The sequence below is a fragment of the Aphelocoma coerulescens genome, chromosome 6 (genome assembly GCF_041296385.1).
Source record: "Aphelocoma coerulescens isolate FSJ_1873_10779 chromosome 6, UR_Acoe_1.0, whole genome shotgun sequence".
Classification (NCBI taxonomy): Eukaryota; Metazoa; Chordata; class Aves; order Passeriformes; family Corvidae; genus Aphelocoma; species Aphelocoma coerulescens.
This window is the reverse complement of record NC_091020.1, coordinates 31,879,944-31,898,476: the sequence shown is the minus strand read 5'-3', so window position 1 is coordinate 31,898,476 and position 18,533 is coordinate 31,879,944. Positions and strand designations below refer to the sequence as shown.

Sequence of the window (18,533 nt, the reverse complement as noted above, 5' to 3'; positions counted from 1 at the left end):
AAGCAAGATGAGACTAACAATGAGACTGGAAGCACTGAGACAAAAAATAACTCAGGGCTAAGGACAGAAACCTTCAGAGCACTGGCAACATCAGAGGCCAACTTGGATAAAATATTGAGAAATAAGTGATTGGCTTAAGATTATTAAAAAAACAACATTCACAGTAGCCCAGAGCTAAAGAGTTATGAAAACCCATGGGATGGAACTGGCCACATTGTAAGATTTCTTTGTAAGGAGCAGCTGTATCACACAGGGAAGGAGCTTTCAGTAATGAAATCTTCATGGCTGCTTCAAAGGATGTTGAAAGTTATTTTAAAACACATAAAAATGTTTGTTTGTTTAAGCACGGCTTGGTTTCTTACATTCAGATAGATTTGCAAGACACCAGATGCATATTATGTATTCGGTCCAGCACAACCCTGTGAAGGATCTTTGAGAAAAATGGGAGATTAGCAACAGATTTTCAGCTAAGAAAAAATAGACACTACAAAGACATCCATAAAATCAAATAAACAGCAGAAGATTTTAAAATACAGAGCACATACACTTGTGTGTTCACAGGAGGTACAGCTTGAAGGAAAACACCGAAGAGGCGTGAGGAGTCAAAAAACAAGCAAGAGAAGATAAAATATGATGGTTTTCTGATTTTTATAAATATCTGCAATACATCAATACAGACAGTGCTGGATAAAAAATCCAACAGGACTTTTTACCAACAACTTGCTTTGAAACCTGAGAAAATTTGAAGTCATTAATGGACTTGGGCCAATCAAAACCGAACAGAAATTGGAATAAAGCTCTGAGGAGAAAATATCGACAGAATTTGCAAAAGAAACAGTGAAGTGAATTGGAAGTTATTTTTAGTAGGTCATGAAACAGCACACAACAGGGACAGGGACACACACGTTGGGTTTGACACATGTCAAAGAAGAAAGGTGAATTTTTTTTAGGTGTTAAGCTATGAAATTCGTGCAGAACAGCCATCACTCATCTCACAAACAATTTAGATCCTATAATATTTTCTAGAGCTGACAGAAACATTTCCAGCAAGTGATTTTCTCACCAAAATGTCTTTTCTTCTAATGCAGCATGACTGTTTTACATTTACTGGATCCATCACAGGTTTTTTTGCTAGGAGGAGTTTTCTGATCTAAGACAGAACTTCCTATCAGAACAAGTTCCAAAGAAAAATCGTTCCATAGCAGATTTTAGAAAATAAACACCTTGTTGAGTGTTTTGGATAAACAGCACTTTGAATGAAAAATGGGGGACACTGATAATAACTACCAATGAATAACAAAAATCCTACTCTCCCTCATTATCTCCTCATAAGAAATAGGTGTAACCAGCATTCACTGGAACCACAAAAGATTATTTACCAAATCTGTGGCTTCTTGCTTTTCTTCCTGCAGGAAACAACTCCATTCCAGTAACAAAGTACTGACTAGAACATGAGCCCATCACCCACAAAATACACTTAGATCTGAAGGATGCTATTCTTCTGATCTTTAATAGGTTTTATCAGCATTTTATAGCTTAAAAGAACTTACTTTCTTTGTATTGCACTTTTATTAAATAGAGTTTATAGCAATACCTAGTCAATGCACTGGCTAAAAGATCCACAGATCACAAAGATAAGAACACTTGAAGCAATCATCTGCCTCCTCTCACAGACTAGAGCCACCTTTCATCATTGTAATTCCTCAGAATTTCAAAGAACCTCCATGAGAAAATGTCCTTCAAAAGGAGCTTTTGAACTCCCCCTCGTACCAGAATTATTCCCCAGGCAGAGCCCCAGCTGATGTCAGACACCACCTGCACCTGGGTGCTTAAAACTGCCAGGCAAAGGGTTTAAACCAATTAATTCATTTCTACCCTGTAAATGGAGGAAACAGTGGTGAAACCATGGCTAAACAGAAGCAGAATTACAGTTTTCCTCCAGATATCCCAGAATGGCAGGATATTCAGGTACTGTGACTTTTTATTTTGTCTCAAAACCCCATGTCTCTGCAAACTACTGTAATACCAATTACCAGATACATTCCTACTGAGTTGACTCAGAAATCAAATGTCCATTTTCTGGCACTCAGAACCACTGAAAGAGCAATGGAGGCAAGACATGAAAAGAATAACATAAATTCAACTAATCAGTGTGCTGAGTACCATAGGCAAAGACAGAGTTGTCCCCAAGAACAAGCAGAAAAAAGGCTTCTGAGGCACAAAAGCATTTTCCAATGGAAATAAGAGCAAATTTGATTAAAAAGAGAGAGAGTTTTTGTCTATATTCTTGTCCAGTACAGGCCCAGGCTTGTCCTTGCTTTGATCTGTTCAGCCTAAGAGTGAGCACCACTAAACTGCATTGCAAAGATAACTGAAAGAACAGCTAGAAAGATGAATTCTCTGAGCCAAAATATCTGATCATTCAGGGAAAAGCAGGCTACAGAATTCACACATTCTGACTGCTCCATTAATTCAGGGTACCTGATCTGGTGATCTGTTGCTAACTAATTAAATAGATACAAAGAAAGCAAAATCCCTTTTCCTGAGGAAACCAATCAAACTCAGCTGGTCAAGTAGCCATAATCAGCAGTAGCAAATATGATGTAACACAAAGACTTATCCTCTTTTGTATTTGGAAAGGTAACAATGAAATTAGAGACAAATCATTCCAATTTAAGTTAAGGAACCAGGGTCAAATATAAAAAAAAAAAAAAAATCTCAGTAACATTGCCCCGTACTTTGTTTGGCAAGTGCTACTTAACCCTTGGCAACCATTTTTAATTTAGAAAATATCCTCATCCCATTTGGACATATGGACCCTCAGTGTGTCTGTTGTCCTCTCCTTTTTTGTATTCTTTAAATTCTGTCAGCAGCAATAATCATTTCATTGCACATATTGCTCTCTACATATGAAACTGACCCCAAGTGGGGTCAATGAGAAGAGAATGAAGGAACCACAATTTCAAACAACACATAAACTTACTGCCCACTAAATTTGCCTACTATTATTAGCCTATTACTTGCTATCATTTCCTCATTACATCTATTACCCTTTTCCTTAAAACTCAGGAACTATTAGGTGCAGTTTTTTCCCCTTTCTGCTCCTAATATTGAAAGTTGTACCTTTTTTTTGATACTGGAGAAAATCTAAAGGAAAAATTGTGTCCCCTTTAGGGCAAACACGACAGCTTACTGTTCACAGAACCAAGTAAAAGTCAGTACCCATCAATCAGTTTTCTGAAAACTAAGATTCTTTTTATCAAAATGATATAGCTGGAGTTTCTAAGAAATAAAAGAATCCATTATATCATGGCACTAATTAAAATGGCACTAGGAAATGAGGGCAGAGACAAAAAGGAGTGTCTTTGTCCCTTAGGTTTTCCATATAAACATACAAAGACAAGCTATGGAAGTCAAATCCCTTGAGCATCAGATTTTACTCATTTTTCTCCTGTGAACTAAAAGTCTGGTTTGAGACAATCACAGTAAATGAGCCTAGAGATAAATTAGCCCAAAGCAACAGGCACAATTCTTGCAAACAGAAAATTCAGAAAGTATTTTCTCCTGTTTTAAGAGATGAAAAAGATCACAGAGTCATATAATAGTCATAGGAATAAGGTTCCCAACCCTAAATTAGCAATCTTTATGAAATAGAAGTACAAAGCAATAAAATATTTTTTTCATTTTTAACATCATTAATAGTTTAAATTTGTGTTTTCCACAATATACCCAGAAATTCCTGTCCACTGAGAGATAACAGTTCAACTAGAAAAACAAACCAAGATTTAAAAAATTTATAAAGCTGGGTTTGTTTCAGTGAACCTGGAATTTCACACTGGGAGACAACATCACATGTCAAGGACTTAGTTTGGCCATAAACAATGTGTGAGTTAGTTTTATTTGAATAAAATATTTTTTAAAGCAAATTATATTTACCTGATCCCTCTCAGTTAACTTAAAATCTATGAATAGAAACATTTATTTTGCTGAACACAGGAGGCTTAAGAAACATGAGAGAGTTTTCTTATTTGCAATTCCAACTACACTTTTCTTCCAAAAATTCTTTAAAAATTAAATTCCATCTGCAGATCTTCTCCCAAGGCCATGACACAAACCGAGCTTCTTATTATTCCTCTGGTTGCTCTCCAGTTGTATTTCTGCTTCCCTGGTTTTTCTCCTCTAACCACTGACACCTATTCCATGGAGTGATGGAGTTGAGGGGTGGAAAGGGAAGGGGAGACTGCAGACTCCAGTCCCAGCATTTACATGATGACAGTTCCTTGGCCTTTCCCATCTGTCACTAAGACCCATTTAATTGTTCATTACTTTCAAGTAAGTGACAGACATCCGGTATGTGCATCACCTTTAAGGAGATTTGTGGCTGCCCATAGATCAAAAAACGTATCTGCTGGAGGCCACCTAAACTCTGGTTTAATATACTAAAAAAAAGATTTATATGGCATTTAGGACATCCCTGTGAAATACAGGGACACTGATGGGACTTTGCCTCGATAACACCAGATTATGACAATAACAAACCAGTGGGATGTAACAAGAACAAGTTTGCAGGAATAAGTAACTGCAACACTCACTGAGCAGCAACGTGAAATTTGTCACAGTGGTGATCATTTCTATCACAGCCTCGAAGTAGCAGCTCTATGATGAAAGTCCTGTTACAGAATTCAGTTTTAATAAGAGCTTTAACCTTTAGCTTGTTGGAAAAAGATACCATTGAAATGGCAAAAAGTCAGAACATAGAATAAGAACTTTGAGTGGTATTTTACACTATATTTTTAAGGTGGTTGGATGAAAAATTTATTGAGACATCTAGTGTAAAACCTTCTAAATATTTTTAGATTTTTCTTTATGTTCATTAAAAATAGTTTTGTACAAGGAAATCAAGACCATTTTGAAACATCAGCAGTCAAATTTGGCTCCATGGAAGCTCCATGCTTCTTTCTGCAGCAGTAGTTATACATCACTGTGTTTTGTCTTGCATTTTACTCTCACTGTCAGTGTCACAAACCATCATTTTAATTTCAGAGATCTCAGCTGTGTTAAGACAAAATAATTTCACACATTTATTGAATATTGTGGCAGCCTTGTCAGTGAAATTGCTACCTAGGAACAAAAGAGCGATGTTAAAGGTGAATAACAAAGAGCAAGTGTTGGAATGTTCCTTCTAAAGTGGGAAATGAAAGCACAGCTGATGCCACTACAGCAATACAAACAGGAAGGTGTGCACAAATCTTTCCTTTTTAGCTTTTATTTGTACGCCTTTAAGCACAGAAATGTTCAAAACGGGGTTTTTTTAGATTATATAATACCATCACACCCTAACTGTCATTAAACAGACCTTTGATAGGCAATTGTAATTTGGGCTACCATGCTGGGCCAGAAACTTGATCCCTTATTTCCACAGTCTAATCAAATAGCACTTGGAAAAGACAATAGTGCAGTGATATGGCTGGAAACTATAGGGGAATTATGGAAATAGTGGAAAATTTGAAATGTTGCAGGGTGCCAGTTTCAACCCACGTGGGACTGAGAGCTATTCTGGTTTTTGCACAACCTTTCCTTCAGTGTCCTTCATGACTAACAAAAGGGCTTCTGCATTTGGTATCTCTCAGCAGAGAAAAGAGACTCCAATCTCTTTGAATAAAGAGAAGAATAGCTTCTTTCTATTAAATATAGTCCCGAAACAGGAGTAGGTGTTAAGGAGGAGAACACTGTGACATTGTGACATTCAATAGCATGACATTGAATTGAGGCAGCATGATGAGACACAGCCCACAGACACTGGTCACTGCCACTCTCAGAAATGACAGCAGGAAAAGATTTCTAAGATGTATTTTCATCTCTCACACTCAATAGAGAACAGTGATCTGGACTCCCACATGCCTGACACAGTGCTGGGTGATGATTTGAAAAGAAGAGAATGAAATAATATTATCTCACTTTGAGAAAATAGAATTACTTTTGAAAATGTCATGGTTTGCAACAACTATACATTGATTTCTTTATTACCATGAAACCATGCCTCCACATTTTGTAAATCAAATTAAAAACACTACAATGGAAATTGCTTTTCACCACTCCTAATAATTTTAGAACCTGGGTCAAATAAAACAATTTTTCAACAAACTTTTCATGAGACCTTATTATGCTTTATGATAGCTTTTACTTCTGTGGTCCTTTACATCTTTTCCTCGAAATAAGAGAGAGTTATCATAAAACAAATGTGGATTTTATGGTCAAAATGCTGGGGACAGCCCATTGAATTACACTGACTTGGGAAAAGGCAAGTTGAGAACCATCCCTCTGTGGGTCAAGTAGGGTTCTCACCCTTTCCTTTCTCTGTACCAACAGCTCATTAACTGCTTGTTTTTAATCAGTCCTGCAGCACCTTTGCTGCTCTGGTCTTATCACATCATCAGGGCTTGGGTGATGCAGCAGATTCGGGTCCCTGGAGATCGAGTGGAGAGCTGGGACTTCCAGGGACTGTCATCTTCACATAATTTTCCCAGTTTCAATTCTTTTTTGATCTAATGCAGTTGTTTCAAGGTCTGTTTGGAAAACGGAAGGTGTGGAAATTGGTTCAATCAGGTTTCAGTATAAAGCTGCAAGCGCTGTAAGGGACATTTCCAGTGACACAATGAGCTGCTCTGAGGTGTCTGCTCTGACTGGCCCTGCGACTGAGCTGTGAACATCAGCTTTCTATCATTCTCCTCAAGCCCATTTGTAAATCCTCTTTTTTCTTAGTCATGGTCCTGTTTGCCAGTAATTCACCCTCCTAATGGAACAAGGTGACTTTTAGGGTTATTAGAAAGAGATTTGTTTAAAACTTTAGAAATACAGCACAGAACTGGGTGTCCACTCTCCCCCTTAGAGCATGCTTAAATAAACTGGGCCCAGTGAAGTCAACAAAATAACTTTCATTCACTTTGACAGATTATGGGTGGGGAACTTTAATCATTGGTTAATCTTGGGAGATATGACACAGCTTTCCCACATGGCAAACTTAAAACCTTAGTGCAGTGCATACATCAATGCATTTACAAACCTACACCAGCTAACAGCAGACAAAAAAAAAAGAAGAAAAGAAAAAAAAATGCACAAAAAAATTTATTTCCAACTTCAGACAAGTAAAAAGTCTTGTATTCTCATTTGGTTTGAACATAACTTGTAATAACAACAAATATTTCATGCCAGGGGCAATAGTCTTGCACAGCACTTGCTGTAGGCTCTCTCATTTCTTTCCTCTTGACCCATGTTCATATTTGCAAAGCAGATACTTCAGGGACTACCCATGTCTACAAGCTATAAAATGATGTCTGGTTTACAGCAAACATCCATCTTCCTTAAAAAGATTCACTATTCTTCAGCAATATTCCCAATTATTAACTTAGGGCAAAGCTTTACAGCATTTGGGTTGCACTATGGAACAGAACTGCAAAATGATTTTCCTAAGTGGATTCATTCCCATTAGTGATGTATTTACGGTTGCCACCACATGCAATCAAATCATCATTTATATAAACCTTCCCTTGCAAATCAAGTGTTTGAATTCAGCATCTCCCAAGCAGTTGCTGCTGTCACTGTGAAAATAATGGAATAAAAGGATTCTCCTGGAATTTTCACTCCTTGAGTGGGTCCAGGGGAGGGCTACAAAGATGGTGAGCCTGGAAATTCTCTGTTATTTGGATGAGGATATAGAGAATTATATTGCAGATTCACACCTGTGTGGACACATCCACCTCTTGGGAACTCCAAGCAACTTTGTCCTGCTTAAGGATCTGCTCATGTGGTCTCTAAAACAATTCTTTACTCAAAAACAAAGGATTACTTTGCACCCAGTCTATTTTTTAAAAAAAAGTTGCAGGAAACTGTGCAGATTTGGAAATGCCATCTAAAGAATAAGGGTAAAAGCAGCTGAAATTTTTAAAAATCCCCATTTTGTCTCCTACAGCTTTTCAACATTGCTTTCCAAGATATGGCATTTTACAGCCAACCAGTATTATTTTATTTATATCCTATTACAAATGGCATTCAAATTTAAACATCTGCAAGGTGATAAGCATCCTCAGCAAATTTCTGAGTAAGCTCAACTCCCACCAGCCACAGATGGAGAGGAGGGGGCTGAGAAGCACATTGCAGGAGTCATTCTTGAGTACATTTAAATTTAATTCCATTTTGATAGGTGTTGTGCTTTGGGGCCACCAAATCACTCTCCACATTTAGAAGGCTGACTCTCACAGCAGCTAAAAGTTACATTTCAGTCTCTGCTGAAGGTCTGTATTTCTCAGTACTTTGACACTGTGACTGGTTGAGAAGCTCCACAGTACAAAATCCACCATAAAATCCATAAAACTAGGAGAGCATAGCACAAAGCTGATTTTTTTTTTCCTTATAGGTCTGACTTGAAGCAAAACAGCTCCCAGATTTTGGAATCTGATGGTAACTTGTGCCAGTTGGGTGGATTCTACATGGGTAGTATTTGTGGATAATTCAGATTTACACAGGACGTTGGTTGTTTCTCACTACAACTCATTGCTTGGGCTTTCCATTGGCTGAATAACAGTGTGCTCCTGGCTGGATTAAATTAGGGGTTTAGCCCAAATGAAATATCAAGATACAGACTCTTGAACATATCCTTGAAAATTCATGAGAGATATGTCTCACAAAGAGATCTGCACAGCTTAGTAGTACTCAATTAAAAGAAGATTTGATATACAACCTGAAAAACAAAGTAAAAATTCACCTTTTCCATTAACTCTATTTAAAAAGACAGGGCCAGGCTAGCCCAGTCTAAGTGAGAGCATTAACAATGTTAGCACTGTGAGCATCTTCATTAGGAAAACACATGCTTTGTATGTGATCAAACTGAACAGACTGACACTGTAAGCCATTATATATATAAATTATAACTATAATATTCCTCTTTGCAGGTTTTAGCAATTGATGAAGCTAAAATATCATAGCAGAAGCTTTAAGATGTGCCATAGAGTACCAAGCACATCCCAGTCCTGATCCCTGCCTGGGGAAGAAGGTTGTGCTCATTAAAAAGATAATAGAACATGAGAATCTATCTTGTAACGTTTGTAAACAACTCCATGAGTTATCCTCAAGTCAGAAGCTTTCTAGAGATCAAAGGAGCTCGAGATATCAAAGCTTCTGATACACAACTGAGGTTTAAAACTTAATTGACATTCTGAACATTCACGCAAAGGCTGGGGAGCCAAACTGCTCCTTCCCAGCTCTCAAACTGCTTGGGATAAATTTTCTCTCAGCAATTATTGAGCAGAAGCAGTTTGGGGTCAGTTTGGGTTAGTTTGGGTTTTTTTCCAAAGAGTTTGTACTCTATTTTTTTCCAGACGCTCAGGGTTGAATGTAAAATTTTATGAATAAATCTTAGTATTTGATGAAAATACTTCACTAAAGTGAGAGCAGCATGATTTCAGAAAAAGGTGTACAAAATAAAACCCCTTTCATTAACATCTTGATTAGAATACCACTAATTTACAATTAACCACTTTAAATTTAAAATTATGCACCATTTTTTTAGGTTGCAATTGCACCTCAGAGTCCAAAGCAGCTTAAATAACCGTTGCACATAGATCATTAGGTAAAACAAAAAATCCCCTGGTTATAAACCTCAAGACATGGGTAAAATATGTTTTATATTATTATAGACTAGTCAGATATGATATAATTAAGTCAGATATAATTAAGTCAAGTTATCTCAGCAGGACATCTAAAGGCTTCAGCATGGTTTGAGGGTATATATAAAGGCCTCTCTATAAAGGCAATAATAATCTGCATTTGGGAGAGGTCTTTAGGGAACCCAACAGGATTTTCTGCTGTTGCTGTACTTTGTGTTATTATCTTTTAGCAGAATGCTGTTAGAACATTTCTTCAAAAATAACAAACGTAAAATATATTAAACAACAAAACCCAAAAAATCCCCATCTGAGAGCTGACTCCAAATTCTTTTTGAGGTTGTAGCTGCACTACAGGCTCTATCTATAAGCAGTAACTCCAAGACAATGACTTTGATATCTTGGAAACCCAAAGCCTATGAAAGCAGGAGGCATCAACCATCTTGAAAAGCCACACTTCAAGGCAGCACTTGGGGAAAAAATATCTCAGCACATATCCAGTGATTTAATAATAATATCTCTCTGTTAGACTGATGGTAAAACCTTCAAACTGCACAGGAGACCATAGCCAGTGTTTTCTAGCTTTTCTAGCAAACACACAGCATGCCTTTGCTCCAAAGGGCTTAAAACTCAGATGTAGAGACAGCAGAAAGAGGAAAAGAAAGGAGTATGTATTCTCTTTAATGATGCAGATTTGAGGCACTGGGAGTTCAGTGCACTGCCTGGGTATCACACAGATCTCTGTGCACTGATACCTTCGTGCCCCAGAGCTCCAGCTAAGCTCCCTTTTCTTTAAAGACATCGTTCACAGGAGCTCCAGGACTGCACCAGCACAGGTTCCCACAATAAACAGCAAAGGATAGAGACAGATGGAGATGTGAGTAGTTTACACCAGGTATTTTAATAACCTGGTTTGAAAGACTCTAATTAGGCTCCAAGAATCACAAGATTACTTCACACCACTAAATAATGCTAAATATTACACAATTACTTCCAAATTCTTTTCTTTTTGAAATACAATTTCCTTAGCATGCACAGGATGGAAAAACGATTAATGGGCAGTTCTAGCATGTGGGTCATTAAATCTTGGTCTGAGTTCTCATTATTTTTCAAAAAGAAATGTCAGTTGTGACACTACTTGTTAATTTAGCCACTGAAGAGATGTATTATGAGCAACATCTCTGGGCAGAGTGACAGTAATTACCCCTATTCCAATAAAACACAAAACATCAAGGAAATCTTAAGTATGGTAGAACAAAGTCACTCTGTAAAGATTTTTGCAGGCTTAATTCTTTTGGATGTTCTTTCCTTGAGCAATTGATGATTATTCTGAGCAGAGATAATTACAAAAATCATGCTGTGAAAAGAGCAGTGTCAGTTTGTGGCAAATTCTGTGGAAAAGCTTTCCATTTATTAAAAAGAATAAGTCTTTACAGTTTTTTGAAGAATTCACCTTCAGCAGAATGTATGTTCATAATCATAAAACTCCTAAGTGTCCACTTTCTTCTCAGTTTTAATCAAATGAGCTGATATTTTGTCTGATTTATCTGCAAACTCATAAAATATTCATATATCAATCAACATATCCTATCTACCTGCTGAAATAAAGGTTAGGCTACATTTTGATATATTTTTTCTGTTCAGATGCTTAAGCTGGTGCATTTCTCTTAGTCCTCTTATTGAAATGGTTTAGACTTTTCTGAATCACTCTTTGGTTTAGACAGGAATTTTATTTACCTCAGATTTAGTGTTCTTTTCCCTCATATCTACCATTCTGAGTATTTGATCCTTCAATGGCTTCTAGGATAGCTTTTGTGTTTATATAAAAATATTTTAGCTCTCTAGATCTTACAAAAATTATCACATTTGAAGGTGTGTGATTTCTGCCCCAGGTTGTGATGACAAGTAAACCACTCCTTCAGCTGATACAGCCCTCTCTTACACCCACAGTGTGCTACATGACTGAACCTTTGAAATGTCTCAGCTTTGCTGCCAACACCAGATCTTCTCGAGTCTCACTTTGAAACCAGCCCAGATCCCCTGGGCTCCATTCAAGTCACAATGAATCAGCACCTGATTTCCCCCTGGTCTTTTAGCTTCTAATGACTTGCTGCTCATGGCATTAAAGTCAAATTTGCTAGTAACAAAGAGCTTTTCTCCGTTTGAAAATCTCCAAAGCACTTAGGAGGTGTAAAAACATTTAAAAGCACAATTAAAAGGCAAAGCAATGAAATACAAGCTCCGCACCAACTTCAGAGGATGAGGCAATAAACCCTAGAGTCCTAGGATACAAGTTTACATCCTAATTCCTGGATATCCCCAAAATTAACAGTTACTGCAAAACCTCCTCTGACCAACAAGGATTTTCAGAATTTCGAGTATGACACGTGTTACATCCTCACACAGACCTGAAGGGAGGATGGGTTTGAAGAGAAGGTTCTGCTAAAGCAGATCTCAGGCAAAAACCCTCAGGGTGAAAGGAGTGTGGTTCCTGCCACCTCTGCTGACTCAAATCTCCAACCAATAAAGGGAGACCCAGGTTGGTGGTAAATGCAGGGGCTATTTAGCTATAATATGCAAGTATCTGACAGGATTCATTTTAGTCCCTTTTTTTTTATAGCAGACGCTTTTCAACAGTCCAATTATCTTAATGCCACATCATGAAAATTAAAAAAAAAATTCAGAGAAGACAAAAATAATGTGGCAATGATGATTAGAAAAGGAAGTATTTTGACATCCACAAAAAGAGCAGTGACATCAGAAGCAGCAAGAACCTCATTAGTCACTAAGGAGAAGTTTTGCACAAGAAGCCAAAGTCATCACAAAACAACAGAACCTCCTGGTGGAGCGAGGCTGGCCCCGAGTTTCCTGTGCCATATGGTCAAAAATGGAAAGTTTCTAAACTGACTAATTACTGAGAGAAGTGGAGAGAGCCGTCTGGCCTTACACAGAGAGTATTCTCCGGGTTCCCTCTCCAGACACCTCCCTTTCACAAAGGGGCTTCAGGAACAAAATCATTCTTTTGTTTCTTTGTAGCAAAACTTTTTTCTTCTAATTTAGCACACAGACTCCTTTTGTCCCATTCTTGGAAGCAGCAAGGAAAAAGAAGAGATAATTATTGTGGTTCCTTTATTTCAACCACTGAAAATGCTTAGGTGCTGGTAAGCAATGTGATGTGGAGAAAGGGCTTTAAAGAGATTTAAAAGAGGTGGAAAAGGGATTTAAAAGACCAGTTAATTGCTTATAGAGTTGTGAAGATCAACTGAGACTGAATTTAGTTGTTAAGACTGCAGGGATGAAAAGGAAACTTGAAATTGCAGCTGCTGAGATTGTCCATGGTCCCTAACAATTTTGTCACCACTGGGATGGCCTAGGAAAGTGGATTTGAGCTCCTGCTTGTGTGAAATGTGGAGTTGTTTGTATGGGCAGCACACAATCACAGACTTGCACATTTTTCAGAAAAATAGCAGGCAAAGCAAGAGAAAGAAGTGCAGAAATATCCTGTTACTAAACCCTCAATAGAAAAACACCACAAATCTTTATTTTTGGCAGCACTTTCACCTTAGTGGTATGCCTGTTTCTACCTTGGAGCACTCCTGTTCGTGGGTAAGTCAAGGGAGACACGATTTCCTTGTGATTCCTCCCTTCTGCCAAGATGTGCTTTTGCTCCTCAGAACAAGATCATTTCACCACAACTCTCATGCAGATGGTTCCAAGCACTTGGAAGTTGATTTTTTGCAAAATAAAAGAGTCAGTCCCAGAAGGTCAAAGCCTCCCTGCCTGCATCTCACACTTGCCCTTCTACAAATGTTTTCACAGCGAAGCCAGCTGAGAGCCCTCGTTCTGCTTTCTTTCATCTGCCCAAGGAGGCAAAGGTCACCGCTCTTCAAAATAAAATATCACTTTTAAGGCAACCTTGTGATCAGTTCCTTCAAACAGTGGACACCAGCTCAGCATTGTGTGCAGCCAGACACTCTCCTTGAGAACAGAGGCAGAGCCAGCTCATCTCCTGAAGGGCTTGGCAGCTGGGGAGTTTTGTTCCTTGCTGCATGCACAGACTTGTGAGCAACTCGCCAAGAGATGAGATTGAGTCATGTCTGCATGCTGTGGTGTTCTGGCACTCAAAACAAAGCTGACAGATTTCACACAGCTCCAAGGTCAGGAGCTCTGACTTTAAAAGGGCTGAGTTTTGAAATATCTGTGGAGGCTTAATTCAGAATTTTGGGGTTGTCCATTGTAGGTATCACAAAATATAATATCATGAGTGTATTCATGCCAAAAACCCACAGGTAAATTCACATATATGAAAATTAGATAGACTCTATAGGGTCAAAATTCGCATTCTGTTTATCTGTATTCAACTTCAGGGTTGAGTACAGCACCTGACTGTCTGAACACAATAGCTAAAAATCTGAAATTCAGTTATATTCCAGAAAAAAAGTCACAAGCAAGGGGTTTATATCAGCCCACAAAGACAGAGGAAAGACAAAACAGGTCCACCAACTGTTGAATACATTTTTTTAAAAATCACAAGGGAATGAGCAATAGTGTCCATGATTGACTCAAGAATTTCCAATAGCCTTTCTGGGTTTTCCACCAAAATAAATCAAATGCTCTAATTCACTCATCTTCATTATGTGACAAGAGTTATAACAGATTTAAAATATAATACAATTCTGGTAACCAGAGGGTTTGTGTTTTTTTCAAAATGGATACTTGTATTCGCTGAAAATATTATATTTAAGTCAAATATTCCCTATGAACAGCAGATTGAGGATATATGGCAACAAATACAGGAGTCTCTATATCACCTTATTTGTTGTCATGTCAATACCATGCACACAGCAGAATTACAATTCCAAAATCACGTGGAATGAAATAAATGTTTGCTATTCATATCATTGCCCTCCAAGTATATGGGATTTCTTTTTGTGATTCTTATATAATCAATTCAGTCCAATATGGTGAAAGTGTAAAAATGCCAAATCCAACGTATAAACAATATTGTGCCCTCGAGTTAGTCAGTAGCTGCAACACATGGTTGTGTTTTGGAACATAATTGAGCTGAACCCACACATTTCTCCTTTTAGCATGTGTGATTCCATCAAATATGTTCAAAGCTCGATTTCTGGTTGTGTTCTGTACTGACAGCTATGAAAACAATGACTGTACTGCAGGAAGGAACACTTGGGTCATTTGTATCAGAAGAAATCAAGAATAATTTTGCCATGGTGCCTAAGTACCTCCACACTGAAATCTCAGCTGGCAATTTCTGTAAGCAGCAGACAAATCCAAAGCAGGACTCGATGGCTGGGAGGCACAGGGAATTTATACTGTAGCTTCTTTTAGTACCGACATTCATTAACCACTCTAACAAATGATCAAAAATGTGGCAAAAAGACCTTTCTGAAATCCCCTATTATGTTCATATGGCTTTTCTGCTTTCCAAGATCCTTCTGGTCTGGTCAAAACACCACCAACACCTTTTGGTTGCCAAATTTACCAGGCACAACATATGATGAGCATATTGCTATATTTCTCCTTCCTAGAACAATCAACTAGCTTGTTCTAACTTTTTGCCTGAAAAATATGGCTTGAAAATGAACTTTTACATTGTGTCACTGAATTTTAAGGAAAATTTATTACCTGTTTCAAATTCTCTGTGCTGTGTTGTGTTTAATAGTACGGTCGTGACAATGAAAATTACTAAAATAGCAAAATCACAGTTTAGAATTTCTAGGGGTGACTTAAAAACACTGTTAACATCAGAGGGGTTATTCTGCTCTTGTCTCTCAATAAAAACCACAAGCATAGAGATCAATGAGGATTTAACAACGATATTTTAAAATGTCAAACCAGTTTAAGTCAGTCTCTGCTCATAAGCATCTTCCCCAAGCACCACAAACGAGTCAGCTCCCAGTGCCAGCTCCAGCTTCACAGACTGAGCAGAATTTTATAACCTTGCTCTGTCAGATTATCAGGGCTTGATCAACATGCAGCTTTACAGGCACAGAACATCACTGGGATCAGATGCTTGGAAGCAAAATACCTGCTCTCTGCAGATGCCATTTTTATATCTCTGGAAGAAAGACCTCCCCACAAAGTGCTCCTGAAGCAAAGATAAAAGCACTCGACATTTTTGTCACATCTAGAGACACACAGGGAAGGGGCTGTAGGCATTCCCAGTTGTCCCAATCTAACTTTTTCCCGTCCTCCAGGCAAGAACAAATCCAGGCAGTTTGCTTCTGTGTGAACATTGCAACATTTATCCAGACCTCACTTTAAGTGGGGTGATGTTTTTCCACAAGACAGTGGACACTGGATCAGGTTCTATTAGAAAGTCTCTCTAGGTGGGTAACATTTTACAAAATCTTTTCACTCCCTTGAATTTCAGACCAGAGTCCAGATAAGGCATTAGCCAATGGCTGGCTACCAGTGGGCTGTTAAGTGATTTATTTTCAGCTGCATAGTACAACAATAACATATACATCTCTAAAACCTATTTCTATACGTGCCTATATATATGCTTAAAGCTCTCCCAGTCTTTATTGAATTCAAATGTACAATATAACTTTACTGAAGCATGTGGGCTTTTTGCTGGGATTTATTAACTCTTAAAGCAGCAAGGAGAAGTAAATTTAATTTAGGAACAGAGCATTGAAAAATGTGCTCATCTTAACAGGTAACATTGAACTCATAGATTCATTTGGGTTGGAAAAGACCCTTAAGATCATAGAGTCCAAGACTTTAAATATAAGCTATTCAGACTAGAGATGTGGTTTTTCCAAGCTGCCAGAGTTCAAAACTTTCTGACCAGATTCTTCTCAGTAGATATTCTATCAGTGCAGGATGTGATGTGTAATATCAGATTTACTTATTTAGTCATATTTTGTTGTTGGGATTTCTTATTTAGCAGAGTGGTACTGCAATATCCTGAAATCCCCATACAAGTGTAAGTTAGGAAAATAGAGGAGTTGCAATCTGCAGTTCAATCACAATCCCAATGAGAACCCTGCTGTACAGCACATCTGTAAGGAGCAAAACAGCACTTGTGCAAAATGGGGGCTGTTCAAACATGACTGTAAACTACAACTTTGATTTGTCTACAGTAGACCCCTATCAATATTTGCTCTATTTTGCAGACCTGCAGTCCTCCCTAAAGCTCTGTTTTTCAGCATCTCTTTCTTTTCTGATGGGTGTCAGGGGAGCTTTCACAGGACTGCAATGCCTTTCTGCAAATGTGACACTTGTCACAGGTGCAGGTGGCCACTTACTGAAACAGAATTATTATGTGTGTTTTCATTCATTTTTGTGATGCTGTCAGGGAGGAATTGTAGCATTTTCTAATGGACTGGATAATCAACTTTGGGGGGCAAAGCTCTTGGCCTTTCTGCTGTAATGAGAAGTGGAATTTCCAAATGTGCCCAGAGTGATTTCTCAAAGAAAAAAAAAAATCAAACAGTATTTAACATCTGTTAAATCTCCAGCTTTTATGCAATTTAAAACAACCTGACAGAAATCAATATTCTCTACATGTTCTCTTAATTATTATCCTTTGACATACAGCTGATAAATGTGGAGTAGTAAGGAAGGTGAACTGAAATCACTGCCTCCTTCCCTAATAAAAAATTATCTTCCAGTACTTTTTACATCAGAAATGAACCCAGTTCTGTGTTACAATAGTATTTTGCTTGATCATCTTTGAAGGTCAAATTTCCCTGACTCCCAGACAAAAGGAAAACTTCCTAGACAACTTCCTTCTTCTAAAGACACAGCTTAAGACAACATTGATTTTTCTGAATCAACTACACATGCAGGTAGGACTGTACAAAAGACACAGAAAGTGTATTTCAGAAGGCTCACATTGATTAATTTGAAAGCATTTCTTTATATATATATATATCTCTTCCCCACTATTCCCTCTCTGCCTTTTCTGCTGTCAGGATCTAGTCTTGCAGAAATCATCTGCAGCACTGCAATACTTTTAGTTGAAGTAACTTGGAAATAAATGGTGAAGTGGAAAAGAGGACCCAGCTCATCCCCAACCCAGCTGTGCTTCATCCTTCTTAAGCTGTGATATTTACTCCTGTTTGAACTGCAGGAAGTCAGAGGAACTTCACTGCCTGTCCAAATACTCTGCCAGGATTAGAGCTATTAATTGCTCCTACATCTTCATCCCTGCTACCCTCTGTGCTACCCAGAGGGGATCTCCAGCACCACACAACTACCATGACTGAAAACTGCCCTTCTGCTACATGAGGACTGCAAGAGAAAACAAGGATAATGCAATATACTCATAAAAAAATTTTAAAAATTCAGTCATAGAAAGTCTGTTGGAAGGCTTTGTAAAACAAACTCACTCGGCAATTATCACCTTCATTGATTTGTCCCGCATCCTAAAAAAAGTCAATTAATTTAGCAACTTGTACCATATTGAAAAGCTTGATTAAAAACTAAAAGGCAATTATTAGCTTTCTAGCTCTCCAAGAAATAATGCTAATGCAATTTCATGCAAAATAGGAGTTGGGTGAATAGGACTATGCTACTGAAAACAAAATTGAGACTCTGCAGCAGCTCTGCTGAAGTAATAAAGATCACTAAGAAAAAAGAGAAAACCCTGAAGGCCAAGTGATCTCTAAAAATACCATTTCACACTTTTTATTAGGAAAGGACAAAAACACTAATCTGGAAACCAATTCATATGGTTAATAGCAATTCCCTTGCCCTAGCAAACAAACATGAATTTAAGTGATAAAGCCAGTAAGGTTTAATGTAGGAATTCAAAAGAGATTAAGCACATTTATCACATACAGGTAGATAACAAATAGAATATAAGCCATCAAGTCAGAAAATACTGCTGTGAAACCTAAAATA

The 18,533-nt window shown here is 37.9% G+C and overlaps 1 long non-coding RNA gene across 4 annotated transcripts in view; it reads right to left on the bottom strand.

Moving 5' to 3' along the window:
* Positions 1–18,533, bottom strand: part of LOC138112684 (uncharacterized) — a 121,996-nt gene that overhangs the window by 57,069 nt on the left and 46,394 nt on the right. The window lies entirely within an intron of this gene.